The 17,896-nt window shown below is 33.8% G+C and overlaps 1 protein-coding gene across 1 annotated transcript in view; it reads left to right on the forward strand.

Annotated features, from left to right (window-relative positions):
- MACROD2 (mono-ADP ribosylhydrolase 2) overlaps positions 1-17,896 on the forward strand; it is a 2,049,910-nt gene that overhangs the window by 1,400,554 nt on the left and 631,460 nt on the right. The window lies entirely within an intron of this gene.

Consider the following 17,896-nt stretch of genomic DNA (forward strand, 5'->3'; position numbering starts at 1 on the left):
GAAACAAACTTGTCTCTATTAAACTACTGAGATTTTGGGTTTAATCTGTGACAGCAGCAGTTAGAGTTTCCTAAATTTGAGCATGAGACTTTTATGTTTACTGTAAAAGAAGGACTCACATTTAAAAGAAGAAACATCACTATAGACTGTGACTTTGTTGCTGAAACAGTCTCAGTGCCCCTCATTATAGTCCAATGTGTCAATTTAAGGAAAAAGAGCAACTTTAAAATACAGAGAGAAGGAGTCTTTCTTCTGCTTTTTCAAATCAGTTAACTGACATGGTTTGGTTTTTTGTTTGTTTGTTTTGTTTTGTATTGTTTTGTATTGTTTTGTTTTTTTTTCCTTTGCTTTTGAATGGATTATTCTCCTTCATGGGAGGGAAGCATTAGGCTCTGGAGAATTTCAGCACACACCCAGATTTTTTTTTTTTTTTTAACTTGGCCTTTACGTTTCTTCCAGAAGCCACCCAGTGTGTTGTTTTAGAAACATTCTAAATTAATTGAATGTTTGTGTCAACCCATTCAATCCAATAGTGCCCCCACGAGAAAACCAAGAAACATAATCTTTTTTTTTTTTTCAGTTTATTTGCTGTAAGTTTTTCTATTTTTATTTGCTGGAGTTTTTCACATTCTCTTTTATGTCTAGAGTATAACTTACAGGTCATATGTTACTACCTAAATAAGATGGCACACTATTTTTGTGGGGACACTAACCTTTTCCAGTTTCTTCCTCCCATTAATTTTGGAATTTGTAATTCAAGTAATTTATTTTTTGCAACAAAGATTAAGAAAAATCATGGCTAAAGAATGAGTTGTAATTATAATGGATGAAATGGTCAAAGTAAAAAAAAAAAAAACTTTCTAAGAATTTGTATTCTTTTGCTGGCGGAGGGGGTCCCATGAGGGGCCTCATCTTGGCTAGAGCAAGATGTTATAGGACAAATGTCCATCCTCCTTTGAGATAGTGTACTGGGGCTTTCTCGTCTATAAATTTGAAGTGAGTTAAACTGTGCATTATATATAAGAGTTTCAGACTGGTTTTAAAAAGTACGTGCAAGAAAAGCCTAATGAAATGGACTTTGGTTAACCTGGAGATTTAATTAGCTGACAGAGTAAAGAGAGGATACCTGTTGCCAGAAGCTTGATACTCCTTGCTTTTGGCATCTGTTTCTACATCACTATAGCTTTGGCTGCTGGTTTTCAATAAGGCTGTGATGATTATAATACTGAAATTTTCCATGGTCATCCTGTAACATTTTATCTACATAGGCTAGTTGGGCTGGAGAGGCTCAGGTAAATATAATAATGATTAAATGTGTTTATATTAGACTTCTGAGTGTGAATTTTTTTTTTTAATTGCAAATGTACTTCCCTAAATAGAGTCGACTTTTAGTTCTTACCTGGATATAGGTAAATGGGAGGAAGTGATGAGTGGAAGGAGAAAGCAGCTTGATATTAAATATTCCTATAACCTTTAATCACAAATGCAAATTGCTGTTTACTCAGATGGGGAATTTAAAGTTGTTGCTCTCACACAGGATCACATATTGGGATTTCGATACTATGCAGATTAATCTGAATATGTATTCACCAAAATACTGTGAACTAAATTTATTTCATTGTACATTAAAACCTTCATTTTAAATTTCCATGTGCACGTGGACAACATGTTATAATATTGTGAGTCAAAAACCTGGCATTCTAAGGAATTTCTAAATAGCATTCATTAAAACAAGTTAAACTTATGATACGTTGTAGATATTGTGGAGAAATCAATGTGAACAATAGTCGAGGTTTTTCTCCACATTTCTCCTTTTAACAACTTACATGGTAACTTAATATTTTCCCATCCACTCCATGCATTGATTCCCATGGATTTATAATAACAGCGATAAAAATCTCATCTTTTTACAAATGTGACAACTAGAATAATAAAAGGAATTTCACCTATAACTATTTTTGTAAGTCATGTTCTGGAAAGTGTTACCAGGAGTGATTTTGCTGTTTGGAGTAAGGACCATTGTAATATATATATATATATATATATATATATATATATATATATATAATATATATATTTAATTTTATTTATTTATTTTGAGAGAGAAAGTGTGCAAGTGGGGAGGGAAGAGAGAGAGAAAATCCCAAGCAGGCCCTGGGCTGTCAGCATAGAGTCCAATGTGGGGCTCGATCCGAGTATCAGCCGGGATGGCTGACCAACTGAGCCACCCAGATGCCCCTGGAAGTGAGGGCCATTATTTTTTTTTTCCCCATGATTAATTCTAAACATTCATCAGGCTCTCTTACAAGAATTTTAATTCTCCCCAAGTCACCTCATTTTCCTAGCCCCAGTTTCTTCCTTTGTAATGGTTCCTTAAATTGTGTTTGAGTTTTCTTCTACCCCTAACCTTTCATTACTCTCTCATTTTTTTCAGCATGGCTTATATCATAATTGGAGGTCATTTGTGATTTACCTCCAAACTCATGAGTCATATTCTCTGGGTCCAAAACCCATTTTCACCATTTTCTAGTTTACGATCTTGAGCCACTTACTTAAACTCTCTGTACCTCAATTTTCTCATTTGTAACCTGATGAAAATAGTAATGCCCCCCTCATGTGTCTAATGGAATAAGATATGATAATACAGGTAAAGAGTTTAACAGAGATTCTGGCAGAAATATAGTAAAGACTCCATAAATGTTCTCAAGTAATTTATAATGTAGCAAAATTTTATATCCTTGTAAGTCAGATAACTGTAGAGTAAAAGTTGAATACATCAAGGGTCTGTAGAATTTCAGTGGATTCTTGATAAAAATATCAGACATATTACCAGTGACATATCATTAGAAAATACATATATCCACATTTTGGGGGAGGAAATAATACTATTATTTGTCCTGTAACAAAAGACTATTATACTATGTTACCCAAATTGCTCTTAAGGGGAATGTGTTATAGACATTCACTGTCATGGAAGAATTACAAATTGAGTACAGATTATGACAAACTCATTGTATGTAAGTCAAGAAAGGAAAACACAAGTCTTGGAAAATCTTTTAGATGAATGGAAGAGGTGAGGTAGCAATTATGCAATCAATGATGACTACATGATGAACTTGTATACCTAGTTAATAAAGCCATCTCACTAAAGAGTTAGAAACAATATATCATCTCAGAACAATTCTGGTGTTACATTATTCCATCCCTGGAACAAACATGTTCTAAAAACAGCTATGTGAAATATTTGACTAAATGAAGATTAAGTTATATGATGCCGCCCTGAAAATGTCAATTATTTCTTTTTCTATTTGGTGGCCTATATTTTATAAATGTAATTAAAAGTCTCTACCAAACTTCAATTTACTTTGTAATAAACTGAGAAGACAAGAATGTGTCAAAAATAGGATAGATAAGAATAGGAATTTCATTTTTAGCATTCTTTTTATCTTTTGAAATGTTGGCCTAAAATAATCAGTGTTACCATTACAGCATGTATACTAATTTTAATTTTCTTCATTTATATCCACAAGACAACAATAGCATTTATAATATGGAAATAATCAATCATGAATATTAATATTACCAATATACTGATACCTAATAATAATCCCTACATTCATTACATGTTTATGAGGTGCATATATTTATAAGGTTCATAATCTCTGTACTTTATTTCTTCTAATCTACATTTTTTAGTATGTAATATATGCAACTCTTTGACAAACAAATACTTTTAATAAGTCTAAACAATATTTTTCTGATGTTGAGATAAGTTGATCCATCAAGGTGAAAATGGTGCCCACATTCTTAGTGTTCATTTGTTCTTTCATACATTTATTCAGCCAATATAAGCATGAAAGGCTGATGGTGGGAAAAACACAGGATTAGCTTGGTGACAAGTTGACAAGCATAGAAAATGTAGTAAAAGAGATAGATAATGTATCCACATGACTATAATCACATATCACACATACATTACAAATCCATCACACCTTGAAAAGTCATAAGCAAGCATGTAGTGTTGCAGGAATTTGAAGAAGAAAGGTATTTGGGGGTTTCAGTGAGCAGAAAAAGACATCTAATCTATAGAATAACTGATTAAATAAATGAGTTTTCCATTGGAACTGTTCTAAAAGAATTCCAGCTGCTTTGGACAACTGTCTGGTCAACATTTTTAAAGCTTTAAAAAATTAATATATTGTAAATGTTTCTGAATTTAATGGCCAATGAATTGCTTAATAATATATCATCTCTCTCTCTCTCTCTCTCTCTCTCTCTCTCTCTCTATATATATATATATATATATATGAGTCTTTTGAAAGAGATATTCATTACTTAGATGTCAATGATCACTTTCATCTTCCAAACATTGTTCTTTTACTGTAGATATGAGATAATTTTATACTAGTGGCCTACTGAGGTGAAAGTTTTATTGGCCATTCCTCAAGGGGAGCTGTGACCTGATTTTTTCACTTAGAAAGGGTACAAAGTTGCTCTTAGAGTTTAATGGATTCAACCTTAGAGAATAGGTAACCAAAGAACTGTACTCATTTCCTATATTATTAATCCCTTTATGATTTTCTTGCTTATTCACTCATTCCACAGTACATGTACTGATGACTTGATCTTATGAATCAAAACCTTCAACTGAGGAAACTCTTCACCCAGAATGGCAGATACTTTGGGATATATTTTCAATTTTCTTGGCCATCTAGTAGAACCAATTATATTAAATAATATCCTGGCAGCCACAGAGCTATCCATGCTGTCCAAAGTGGTGAGTTTAAGGAACCTCTAAAAGAAATATTTTTCAGCCATGTATAGATGTCTTCATTATTTCTTTCGTGCACTCTAGATTTTAGTGAGGAGTTTGGATCTGGTTATGTTATTCAAAGAAAATTAGGCATGGATATGCTTGTATCTATAATCTATGCATATAATCTATGCTATCTATAATCTCTGTATATATGCATATATAAAACTTATATCCCTTATCACTAATTAAGAGAGAACATTTTATTTATAATTTTTTTAAGTTTATTTTTAGAGAGAGTGCATGCACACATGAACAGGGGAGGGACAGATAGGAAAGGAGAGAGAGAGAGAATCCCAAGCAGGCTCTGCACTGTCAGCGGAGCTTAATGCGATACCCAAACTCACAAACTGTGAGATCAAGACCTGAGCCTAAATCAAAGAGTAGGATGCTCAACTGACTGAGCCACAAAGGAGCCGCTTCTTATAATTTTTTTAATTTGAAATAATTATAGGTTAATAGGAAGACCCAAAAATAGTACAGAGAAGTTCTGTTTACTCTTCATCATTCTCCCCAAATAGTGAAAACTATATTTTGCCTAAATACATTACCAAACCCAGGAAATTGACATTGACATAATGTATGCACATAGTTCCAGGTCTTTTGATCACATGTGTAGTTTCCTGTAACTACCACTGCACACATACAGAAACATTACATTACCACAAAAGGTCTATTTCATGCTACCCATTTTGTAGTCAGACTCATCCCTGTCTCCACCATCCCTAATACCTGGCAACTATTAATCTATTTCCCATCTCTATGGTTTTGTCATTTTGAGAATTTTTTAAATGGACTCCTATAGTAGGTGACCTTATGAGATTGGCTTTCTTATACTCAGTATGATGTTCTTAAGATCTATCCAAGTTGTTGCATATATCAGTAGTTCCTTTTATTGCTGAAAAATAGTCTCTGGGATGGATAGACCATAGTTTGCTTAACCATTGATTGATTAAGGGACAGTTTGGTTGTTTCAACTTTTTGGCTATTCAAATAAAGCTGCTGTGAATATCCATGTGCAGGTTGTTATGAGGATATAAACTTTCTTTCCTATGGGATAAATGCCCGGGAGTGTGATTGCTGGTTCATAAGGTAAGTTCATGTTGAGTTTTTAAATAAACTACCAAACAATTTACCAGAGTACATGTACAATTTTACATTCCTACCAGCAATGCATGAGAAATACTTTTTCTCCATTTCTCTGCTAGCATTTGGTATGGTCACTTTTTTTTTTTTTTCTAAAGCTTCTTATAGGTATGAGGTGATACCTCATCATAGTTTTAATTTGTGTTTTCCTAATGGCTAGTGATGTTCATCATCTTTTCATGTGTTTATTTGCCACCCAAATATCCTCTTCAATGAATTATGCCTTTACATCTTTTGCCCATTTGTTATTGAGTTGTTTGCATTTTTACTGTTGAGTTTTGTGAATTCTTTATGTATTCTAGATGGGAGTCTTGGCTGATGTGTGGTTTGCAAATATTTTCTCCCAGTCTGTATCTTGTCTCTTCATCCTTAAACAGGGTCATACATACAGCAAAATTTTAAAAATTTGGTGAAGCCTGATTTATTGATTTTTTTTCTTTTATGCTTTATGCTTTTGTTGCCATGTCTGAGAACTTTTCACCAAGCCCAACAGCCTAATGATTTCCTCCTGTGTTTTCTACTAAACATTTTAAAGTTGTATGTTTTATATTTAAATATATTATCCATTTGACTTGAATTTTACATAAAATCTGAGATTGAGATTGTGGTTATTTATTTATTTAGCCTATGGATATCTAATTGCTACAGCAACATTTATTGAAAAAATACATTCAGCTTCTTTTGCACCTTTGTCAAAAATTAGTTGTCCCTACTTGTGTGGGTCTACTTTTGGGTTCACTACTCTGTTTCATTAATCTATGTATCATTCTCTCTGCCAATGCCATACAGTCTTGATTAATATAGCTATATGATAAGATTTAAAATGAGGCAGAGTGATTCCTTCTACTTTTTCATAACTGCTTTAGCTATTCTAGTTTCTTTGCCATATAAATTTTAAAAATAACCTGTCTATATCTACAAAAAAAATCTTGCTGAAATTTTGATTGGAATTTTGTTAAATTTATATATAACTTAAGGAAAAGTTAACATTTTTATTTTGTTGAATATTTTAACCCACGAGCACAGTATCTTCTCCATTTATTTAGATCTTCACTGTTTCTTTCATAAAATGTTTTGTAGTTTTTAGATGAAACTCTATACTTGGTTTTTTTGGAGTTTTACCTAATTATGTCAGTTTTGAGTGATTGTAAAAAATGTGATTGTATTTTTTTAATTTCAGTATCCATGGTTCATTGCTAGTGTATGGAAATATAATTGATTTCTGTACATTAATCTTCTATCTTGTGACCTTACCAAACTCAGCTACCTTAGGAGTTTGTTTAGTTTTGTTTGGTTAGTTTTTTGTTCGTTTGTGTACTTTAATTCCTAGGGATTTTCTAAATTTTTTTTTTAACTTTTGAGACAGAGAGACAGAGCATGAATGGGGGAGGGTCAGAGAGAGAGGGAGACACAGAATCTGAAACAGGCTTCAGGCTCTGAGCTGTTAGCACAGAGCCCGATGCAGGGCTCGAACTCATGGACTGCGAGATCATGACCTGAGCAGAAGTAGGACTCTTCACCGACTGAGCCACCCAGGTGCCCCAATTCCCAGGGATTTCTATGTATACCATTGTGTCATCTACAAATAAGGCTAGTTTATTTTCTTTCTTTCTGATCTGTATACCTTAGATAATATTTTCTTACCTTATTGCACAGTCCAAGAGTGTTAAGAGTGGACATCCTTGCCTTATTCTCAATCTTAGGGGGAAAATATTTAGTCTTTCCCCATTATGTGTGGTGTTAGCTGTAGGTTTTTAATGTATTTGTATTTTATTAACTTCTATATTTGGTTTTCTGAGGATTTTTATCATGGTGTATTTTGAATTCTGTCAAATGCTTTTGATGCATTAATTAATATGGGTATGTAGAGGTTTTAGGGTTTTAATATTGTGATTGCATTCATTGGTTCAAAGGAACATTTAAAAAAATTTTTTTGTTTATTTAGTTTTTACAGAGATAGAGTGAGAGCATAAGCCTGGGGAAGGGCAGAGAGAGAGGGAGACACAGAATCCAAAGCAGGCTCCAAGCTCCAAGCTGTGAGCACAAAGCCTGTCCCGGGGCTCGAACTCACGAACTGTGAGATCATGACCTGGGCTGAATTCAGATGCTTAACGAACTGAGCCACCCAGGCGCCCCCTATTCAATTCATGATTATAAAGTAGTCATTTTTGCACGATAAACAAACATTTCATTTTTTGATCAACTAAACTGTTGGATATGAAAGGAAAATTTTAAAAAGATAAAAGTATGGAATCTGATATAGTGCTGATATTAGAAATAAAGAACAGACCCATAGAAATTCATGATAGTACACAAGTTAACTTAGTTTCTATTCAACTATATTATTGTCTCCCTCGTATTTCTTTCTTTGTTTATTTTCTGCTACCACCTCCTTCTCTTTGTAAAGCTGGGTGCTCCCTGACTGAGAACTCCCATGGGGTCCAGATGCAGGAGACAAGTGGCCATCTGCTTATTTAGTGGCAACACAGTAAGTGGCATGATGTTCAGGATGAACCATTCTGCTAATGGAACATCTAGGAGTCTTCAGTTTTAGCATCTGTACCTGACAAAGGGACAAAGATAGAGCAAGGCAGAATGAACAATGGGGGTGAAATTATATCACTGTGTAAACCTATGCATGGGGAATAAGAATATTTAAAGCTTATGAGAAAAATTTCAAAAGACACAATGGCAATATTCTGCTTTCATAGTAAAATGCCATGAATTTGTAGGGATATGACCCATTGATGGAGCATTCTCACCCCATCAACTTTTCCCAAGTAGAGGAAATAAGACAGCGCCCGTTGAAATTGATCAGGAAGTCTGACTGTGTTGCGCACCATTTGACCCCTGCTATATAAACTACTGCAGGCAAACTGCCTCCCACCCAGCCCTGACCTGTCTGATGTACTTAGATTGTATTACTGCTTAAGGAAGAGAAAGAAATACAGACCCGCAGATTCATTTGGGAGCAATAAAAGCTCAAATTTAGTGCAATATAAATAAATGCTATAGAGACGGAGAGCAAGATGAATTATCATTATTATCCAGTACTTTTATAGCACTTTATATTTTGCAAACAGCTTCACAATCTGGTGTAATGTATCTGTGGGGGTCTAGGGGATGGAAATGTTGTGGGCTATAAGGAATAGCAGTTAGCACATCCATTAATAGTGCTGCTTACGTTTTTATTGTCTAAATTGTTCACATGAACTCACCTCTCTTATTTTCTTTACAAAGGTTTTTGGTAACTTTGGTAATTGCCAATATAATTTTAATGGATAAGTTTAATTTCTTTCGTTTTAAATTTCCTGGTATTACGCTACTTTGTGTGACTATATTATTGCATAGAACACAAGCATGAGAACTGGGTTAAACTAAGAAATTTTTATGTGTAATAAAACAATGACTAGCGTGGCCTTCCTGTTTGTGCTTAATATTCTTCATTGAAGGTGTCCAGGCTTTTGAATTTTGCTGTCTCCTCCAACCCTCCTTCCTACTTAAGTAAGCATCATGCCACTGCACCAGTGTATTTTACAGGCCTTGTGTGTGTTGGCCATCTGTTCCGTTTACTGGTAGGTAGTCCCACTTTGAAGCTTCCTTCCCTGTTGTTCCTGTGAACTCACCCGTATTTGTCAGCACAGGCACATTTGTTTTTTTAAATGGAAAATAAATAAATAAATAAAGCCCTGTCACTGTACTTAGCCATGCCCCACTGTCCTTCCCTGTGTAAAGATTGTCTAGTTTATTATGCATCTAGTGTTGGGGAATGACTTTCAGGTGTTCTATTATTCTTATTTTTATTGATTATCCCTCTACCAACCTGGATCAAAATCTTAACTCTCACTGGAGTGTAATTCAAGAATTTCCAGAGGTTTATTTAATAACAAATTAATGACTGAATTGTGAGTCATGTCAATGGTTTCTGAGATCTTTTCATCAAGTCATTGCAAGCATGTGTATCTCCATGTCTTCCCTGTCTCTTTCACTGAGATTGCAGCTAGCTTAGAACAGGGACCAAGGACAGAGCTTGGCACGTAGTAGGTCCTCAATGTGTGTGTGCTCACCAATGAACTGATTCTTTAAGGGATCCTTGCATGGACTGGAGGCTTCAAAAGCGTTACCTTTAAGTTTAAAAGCTGGTGTAGACAATGTGACAAAAATTGTATGAACTGGGAAATGTGTTTGATCCAATTAGTTTCCTTGAACATTCTACTAGCTGTAGAACAGGCAAAAAGGGAAGTCTCAAGTGAGTCATGAGAGAGAAGTTTAAAAATCACAAAGTTTAATCTGTTCACAGCTGTTTTACTGACAAAGGCAGAAAGAAATTCAACAGTGCATTTGTTGGAAAGAATCACATTTTACTCTGATTAAGAATATGCTGAGACTTGCTTTTTAGGGCAACTTTATAATTGTACCAACACATCAGTTTTTAAATAACTGGAAAAAATATTCTGTACTTCTAAATTATTCTTTGAGGGTCAGAAATTTAAGGCAGATGTTTTAAATCAAAGGCGTTGTTTTGTAGAGAATATCCTTATATTTCTGAATATTGAAAAATCTATATAAAGATATTTAATGAGAAAAGAAAAAAGCTCTGTGCCTTGTACAGTTAGTAACAAACTCAAAGCCTCAAAGCCTCTGTCCAAACATCAAAATCCTGAGCATCTTTAAGCAAAAATATGGGGAGGAAAAAATTGTGTATAATCAATGAGATCTCTGATTTCATGCTAACTGTTAATTACCGTGAAGAGAGTTTTTTAATGAAATAAATTATCACACAATTAAAATTTTAACCCAGTTGCAGTTAAAGAAAAACAGAGCAGTCTAAACTTATATGCACTAAGAAAAATCCTGGAATATATTTTTCTTACCCTCAGCTTATTTTAAAATACAGAAAATAAGGGAAACTAATTGAAATGTCAAGGTCCAAAAATGATTGTTAATTTCAAGGGGGACAAAAACCTTTCCTTGCTTTAACTCAAGAGGAAACTCTTTAGTAAATTCAGACATAAGGCCTTAAGTCAATGCCCAGCAGTCAGCTGAAGTTGAGGCAGAAAAGAACGGAGGAGGATATTCTTATTAAAAATTTCAGTTGTCTCTTTTGAACATAAAATCTGTCCTCTGAACATTTTCCAGCTTGAGCCAACTGTTTATGTCCAGTAAGCCCTCATTTAAGATATGAAGAAAATTAGCTTCCATTCTCCTTTTATTTAGTACTTTCCCCCTCCCACTAAGCTTCTTACCTAACTATCCTAGAAATGTCTGCCATATTCGGAGCTTAGTGCTTTTAATACCAGCTACCAGAAAATTAAAATGATACTTTTTGGGGAGAATGAACATATTGATAGGAACATTTACAAATGTTCATATATGGTTAAACTAGCATTGACACATTTTTTAAAAGGAAAAAAAATCATCCAAAATCTTAGTATTATAATTCAACTCTTCTCCTTTCTCCCTGACCCTTTTTGTGTAGTGTCATCTGGGCACTGAGTTTCTAGGTCTACTTTTGCATATAGCACCCTTATGTCGTCATATCATTTATAATTATGCTGTTTAATTTTGAAACACTATCTTTTCAATTTAATGTTCATAAGGTATTAACTATTTCACTGTTGGGAAACATGTAACTTGTAGCTTTAAAAAAATACTGTAGATAGGGGCATCTGTGTGGCTCAGTTGGTTAAGTGTTCAACTTCGGCTCAGGTCATGGTCTCACAGTCTGTGAGTTCGAGCCCCACACTGGGCTCTCTGCTGTCAGTGAGGCACCCGCTTTGGATCCTCTGTTTCCTTCTCTCTGTCCCTCCCTGACTCATACTTTCTCTCTCTCAAAAATAAACATCAAAAAAAGCAATCTCAGTATTATCACTTGTCATAAATTGCAATGAAAATTGCATCAATATCTTCATGAACTTTATTCCTTTTCTTTTTTTTTTTTTTTAATTTTCGGAGGTTTATCAGGTGCTTCTAAAATATCATATTGGAAGGGAAGAGATCACTTTTGTCCTCACTTGTTTCCAAAATTCTTTCCTAAACTAAAGTTTTCTTTTAGCCAAAGGACCATAAAACATATTTCTCAACATATATTATAGGGAACACTAGTACTTAAGATGAAATTCCCATAAAGAAAACCATGAAATGTGTTCTTAAGTGCAAACTTCTCGAAGTGTGATCAGTAGGCTACAAGCATCCATATCATTTGACAACTTGTTAGAGATGTAAAATCTTGGCCCGCCCTAGACTCTACTCAATCAGAAAACTCTGGAGGTAGGACCAGCAATCCATGTTTTAACAAGCCTTTTAGCTGATCATAATGCTCACTAAGGTGTAAGAACTATTGTGTTAGTTTCATCTTTGTAATTTATAATGACATTACCTTACTAAATGAGAAGTTCTACAGAGGAAAGGAAAACCATATACCACAACACAGTAAACATCTCCAAACCTTGTTTGCCCAAACTGTTGACCATGGACCATCAAACACCACACCCCTGTATAAATGCCATATTTGAGTCTAGACTCAAATTATAGTTGCTAGCTTCAACTTGAATTGTTAATACATTTACATGTGTTCACTAGTGTTGGATGTATACCTTGTGGCTAGGCCATGAGGCAAACCACAGTTGTTTATTAGTCAGTAGCAGGATACTACAGTGCCTGTGATTCATGTTTATTGTCCCCCAGTACTTGTCTGTAGTATATCTCTTAATATACATGAGTTATGTGTGTCTGGGATGAAATGTGTCATCATAATGACTCCTGTGTAACCAAGACTGATAGGAGAGATTCTATCTGCATTTGTTTACTATTAGAGTTGATAACACATCCGAGTAACTATTAAGTGTTAATACTCAGTAAGTGAATAGATCCTAAGGGAAATTTAGAGCTTTTCGACTAAATATTTATCTGACAAGAGAGAAAATTTTTTTACAAAATGAAAATATAAAACAACAAAATGGAAAGTTGGAAGCAGTTATCTTTATATATTTCATAAAGTTGCAAACTGAATTTATGCCTATTGGTTGTTGCCAGTTCAAGGGTGAGTGAAAAAGCACCATTTTGAGAGCCGACTTTGCCAATTTAATCATTGTGATCAAGCTTTATGCATTTAATTTAAACATCCATAGGCAACATCCTCTATTAGTAGCTCTCTTTATACTTTTTGCAAAAATTAGATGTTTAAGGGAAATGTTATGTTTTATCTCAACAAGAAAGTCTTAATTTGTGTATGTTTTATCTTTGTATGTCTCTTATCCTGGGCGTTTAAATTACAAAGAAATTCCACACTTCAAATGAGCGTGAAGTTGTTTGGCAAACTGAGATTATGGAGCTACAAAACCTGTGGTAGATGGTATCTATAAATAGAAGTCTCTAACATGGAAAGTCTTCAGAACAATATAAATGGCCCTTTTTGAAAAGGAAGTGGAAAGGAGGAAAGCCTAAAGCGTTGATTTAAAAGACTGTAATTGGAATTAGGTTCCGATAATTAGATCCCAGTAGACTGAGTTCAGGCTTTCTTTTTCCTCAAACAAACAAAACATAAATGAGTGTAGGATGTTATATCTGCAGGAATGAAAACAGAAATGGAGTTTTAAACAAAGATTGCGAAGCAAAACGAGACGTTGTAATTCTTGTACCTGGAATAATTTCATAATGAAATGCAAATTAATTCTAAAACTCTCTGACCTCTGTTTTGCTAATTATAGCCTAAAATCATTCATTTAGATTTTTTAGAAAAAGAGAAAATGCATATCAGGTGGAACCGTTTGCTACAACTACCTTGAATTTCATAATAAAGTCATATGATTGTCTCTATGACTGAATGATTTTTTTTAAGTTCATTTATTGAGAGAGAGAGAGAGAGAGAGAGCGCACACCTGCAGCAGTGAGAGAGCAGGAGAGGTGCAGAGAGTGGGGGAGAGAGAGAATCCGGAGCGAGCTCTATGCTCAGTGTGGAGCCTGTGGTGGGACTCAATCCCAGGAACTGTAAGATCTTGACCTAAGCTAAAACCAGTGGTCAGAAGCTTAACCAGGCTGAACCACCCAGGCGCTCATGATTTCACATTTCTGTTGTGAATATAAAAAAACAATGATGATATTAGTAGGGAGTGAATCCATTATGATTATTTGAAATTGTTCATAGGCTTCAAGTTTTATTCATCCCTCACCAGTGTGGTCCTATGGGATGTTTACTTATTATAGATCCTTTATTTCTAAATTTCCAAAAGTAAAACTGGAATCTCCTTTTCAGCTTTGAAAAATATAAATCTGACTTTCATTAAGTAGCATTTATGCAAAAGAAGACAGGCTATAGTTGCCAGTCTCACATAGATGTTTAAGAATTTCTATTTCTGTGATGGTAGAATGTGAGTTCATGAGAGGTAAAGGACTCATAAATCTCCTGGAGTCTACGGCCCAGTGGCATCCGATTCTCCTTATCATTTTGGTGACTAATGTTATTATCAGTTTATCTAGCAGGAAAACAAAACTGGAATGTCATAAAAATATGCACCACCAAAAAATTTCTATTGATAGAGATGAATAAATAAATGGTATATTCACAGATATTCATAAAACAACTATCAAATAAGATTGGGAGATGAGAATGAAAATTTTGAACGTAATAAAAATGTCTTCTTCTTTATTTATATTCACACATATTTCTAAAAATAATTTCAAGCTATTTATAATAGGAAAATGTTGACTTTATTTTTCTAACCTTGAATGGAAGTGGCACAACATAACATATGCCAAAAAGAAAGTGTAAGGCAGGTGGTAGCACAGAGACTTAATATAATTTATTAAATTCTATGTACAGTTAGGCTCTGAACTCCTTGTGAGTGAAAGCAAATAAAATCTGTATGTTCATATTGTCTTTTTAAGTTTTCACTGTAAATATAGTGAAGGTTTTTGTTAGGCCTGATAGTACACCCTATAGACACATTCCATAAATGTTTGCTGATGACTTTCATCCATAGGTCACGTGGTTCAATCGTCATTGTCCAAGTCACTCTTAAAATCTCTCGGTGACTGTATCTTATTCTTAAATCACTCAAAACGAATCAACCAACCAAGAAACAGCTGGTACTTCATTTGTCTTCATTTTATTTCACTGCTCAGCTTGTTAATGTTATAAACCTGAGCAGTAGGATAGTTTGGTGATTTGACGGGATTACTCATCACAGCTGGCCTTTCAATATAATAGATTGGAATGGTCGTTTTCAATCTTGTAGCTCAGAGTCCTCTTAGGGGGCTTTCAGAATCTACTTCCTAGGTAAGAGGGAGAACAATTTACCCAGAACAGTTTACACAAAACTGCTTTATCCCAATCACCATCACTTTTCTCTGTTTTACCATGTTGTATTCTAACTCAGATTTGCTTTGAAACAAAGTTCTGCTGGAAAAATATTTGACAGCTATTGGGTAAAGACCACCAACTATGCTATAGTGGACCACCTGACCATGACATGAGGTTTGTGGAACCTCTAACGAGAGTGTCCTAGCTCAAATTGATGGTTTTCTGAATGTTAGCAATCTCCTGAAATTATAGGAAAATTACGTATGTTTGACATGCAGTCTATCTAGAGGGATGGTCAATAGTTGTTTTTTAAAAATTATTATTCTTTTTGTACTATCATTACATTTCAGAAATGTAAAAAGAATAAAAAGATTAGTTAGTTACTATTATTATTTCCCTCCAAACACAACTACTCTCTTTAATTTTGTATGTATGATTCTGGTTTTGGACTTTATACTTTTACTGCATATGTAAAGATATTCATTAAAAATATATTGTATTAATTAGGTATTTCTGAAATATTTCATAAATATTATACTGTACATATCATCATCTGTCTCTTTTTCTCACATGACATTTTATTTTTTGCTTCCTTGTTGATACATATAGATTCTCATCCATTCATTTCAATTGACTGCTACAATTCCTTGTTATAAGTAAGATATGATGTTTGCTTAATTTCATTTTTACGGAAAAGTATTAAAGTGCCTTCTATTCCCTCACTCTGACAAAGAGTGTGGCAGGTAACATCTTTACACATGTGTTCAAGGGTTGAACTAGGCTGGCCATATAACCAGACTCGGTGTGCACATCTTCAGCTGTGTTTATAAAGCCCACATTATTATCCGAAATGGCTGAGCTTGTTTACATTTTCCACAGCATTGTATAAAGGCTTATATGTTTCTGCATTCAACAGTGGAATTTTCAGACTTTAGTTTTAACGTATGAATGGGTATGAAACAGCATCTCATTGCGGCTTTAATATGCAGTTCTGATTACTGGGAAGATCGAATATCTTCTCAATTTACTATCTATTCAATTTCTTTTCTGTGAATTACTCTTAACATGGCTTGTTCACGTTTTTTCCTTGATAAGTTAATTCTTTTTCTTGTTGTAGTATAGGTGTTTTTATATATATTTGTTATATTTTATTTGTCAATTATGTGTGTTGCCATTTTTTAAAAATTCAGACTAGAGCTGTTAACTTTTTCCATAGAGACTTAATCATGTTTTAAATTTTATTAAAAAAAAAAAAGTACTGACTTTTTAATGTATGGTTTCTGCTATTCATGAGTTATTTTAAAAATCTTTCCCTATCACAATTTCATTAAACTATTCTGTTAATTCTATAAATTCTTAAATAAAGGTTAAATTTTTTGTATTCATATATAGGCCATTAACATCTGGCCTTCTTTGATAGACCGTGTTTTTGTAAATGTACAACTGTGTTTCTGTGATCTCTTTTTGATTCGTTTAGTCTATCTTTGTTACAAATTTAAACTGCCTCAATGATTCTCACTTTATAGTCTTGATATCTGGAAGAATAAAACTCTATTTTTTATTTATCATCTTCAAAACTGATTTAAATTTTTGTGATCTTTCTTCTTCCAGTTGAGTTATAGGATAATTTTCCACTTTAAAAGAAGTTTCTTTTGGGGCTTTTTTTGACGTATTGAATTTATGGAATAATTAATAGAGATTAATTTGGTGAAAATTGATAACTTTCTGAACTTGAGTCCTCTGATCAATGAACATTGTATATTTATGAATATTTTTACATTTTCTTTGTCAGTATTTTCATTGTTTTTTCCTGCTAGCTTTTAATTATCTTTAATATGTTTGTGTTCTAACTTCATTTTGACATGTCTGGATTTGCTTTTATTTATCCTAGTCTGGTGTTCATGTTTTTACATTTTAGTTTTTCTCCCCCAAGATGGGGACTCCTGTCTTGCTTCAATTCAGGGAAACAACAACCATTATCTGTTTTCTCTCATTCTCTTTGTTTTTTTTTTTTAATTTTTTTTCTAGAACTCTTGCAAGATATATAACTGTGTGTATATATTTGACTTTGGTTATATGTATTTGACTATATAGTCAAATATACATGAAATCTTGCAAAAGTTCCAGAAAGATGCATGCACGCGCGCGCGCGCACGCACACACACACACACACGTCTTTCATGGACCCCAAATTATTTCATATTTTTTACCTATATAAAACCCATTTTTAACCAGAATAATACTATTTATATCTTTCTATATTTGCCTTCCACTTGTAATTCATTTGAAGAAAGGATCACAGCTTTCCTGAAGCCTATGCAGCTTTCCTTTATACAGTTATGTTTTAAGATGGTAGAGACTTTTTATATAATTTGTCTTTGGAAATCTTACCTCCAAAAGAATAGAGTACCATTATTCCTGAGCAAGAAAGAGACAAGTTCTTCCAGTATCATATCCTGAACCTACCCAGTATGCCACCATACATATATGCAAGCATATATACATATTGCATTGCATTTATAGCCGTAGAGAATTGGCCAGGATGTATATTAATCACTTTTGCTGCTAATGGTAAACAGCAATCATTTTTTTAAAGCACACTATTTTCCTTGATGGGATTAGTTACCACATAAAAT

The sequence above is a fragment of the Herpailurus yagouaroundi genome, unplaced genomic scaffold (genome assembly GCF_014898765.1).
Source record: "Herpailurus yagouaroundi ecotype Mexico unplaced genomic scaffold, PumYag 196, whole genome shotgun sequence".
In the NCBI taxonomy this organism is placed as follows: Eukaryota; Metazoa; Chordata; class Mammalia; order Carnivora; family Felidae; genus Herpailurus; species Herpailurus yagouaroundi.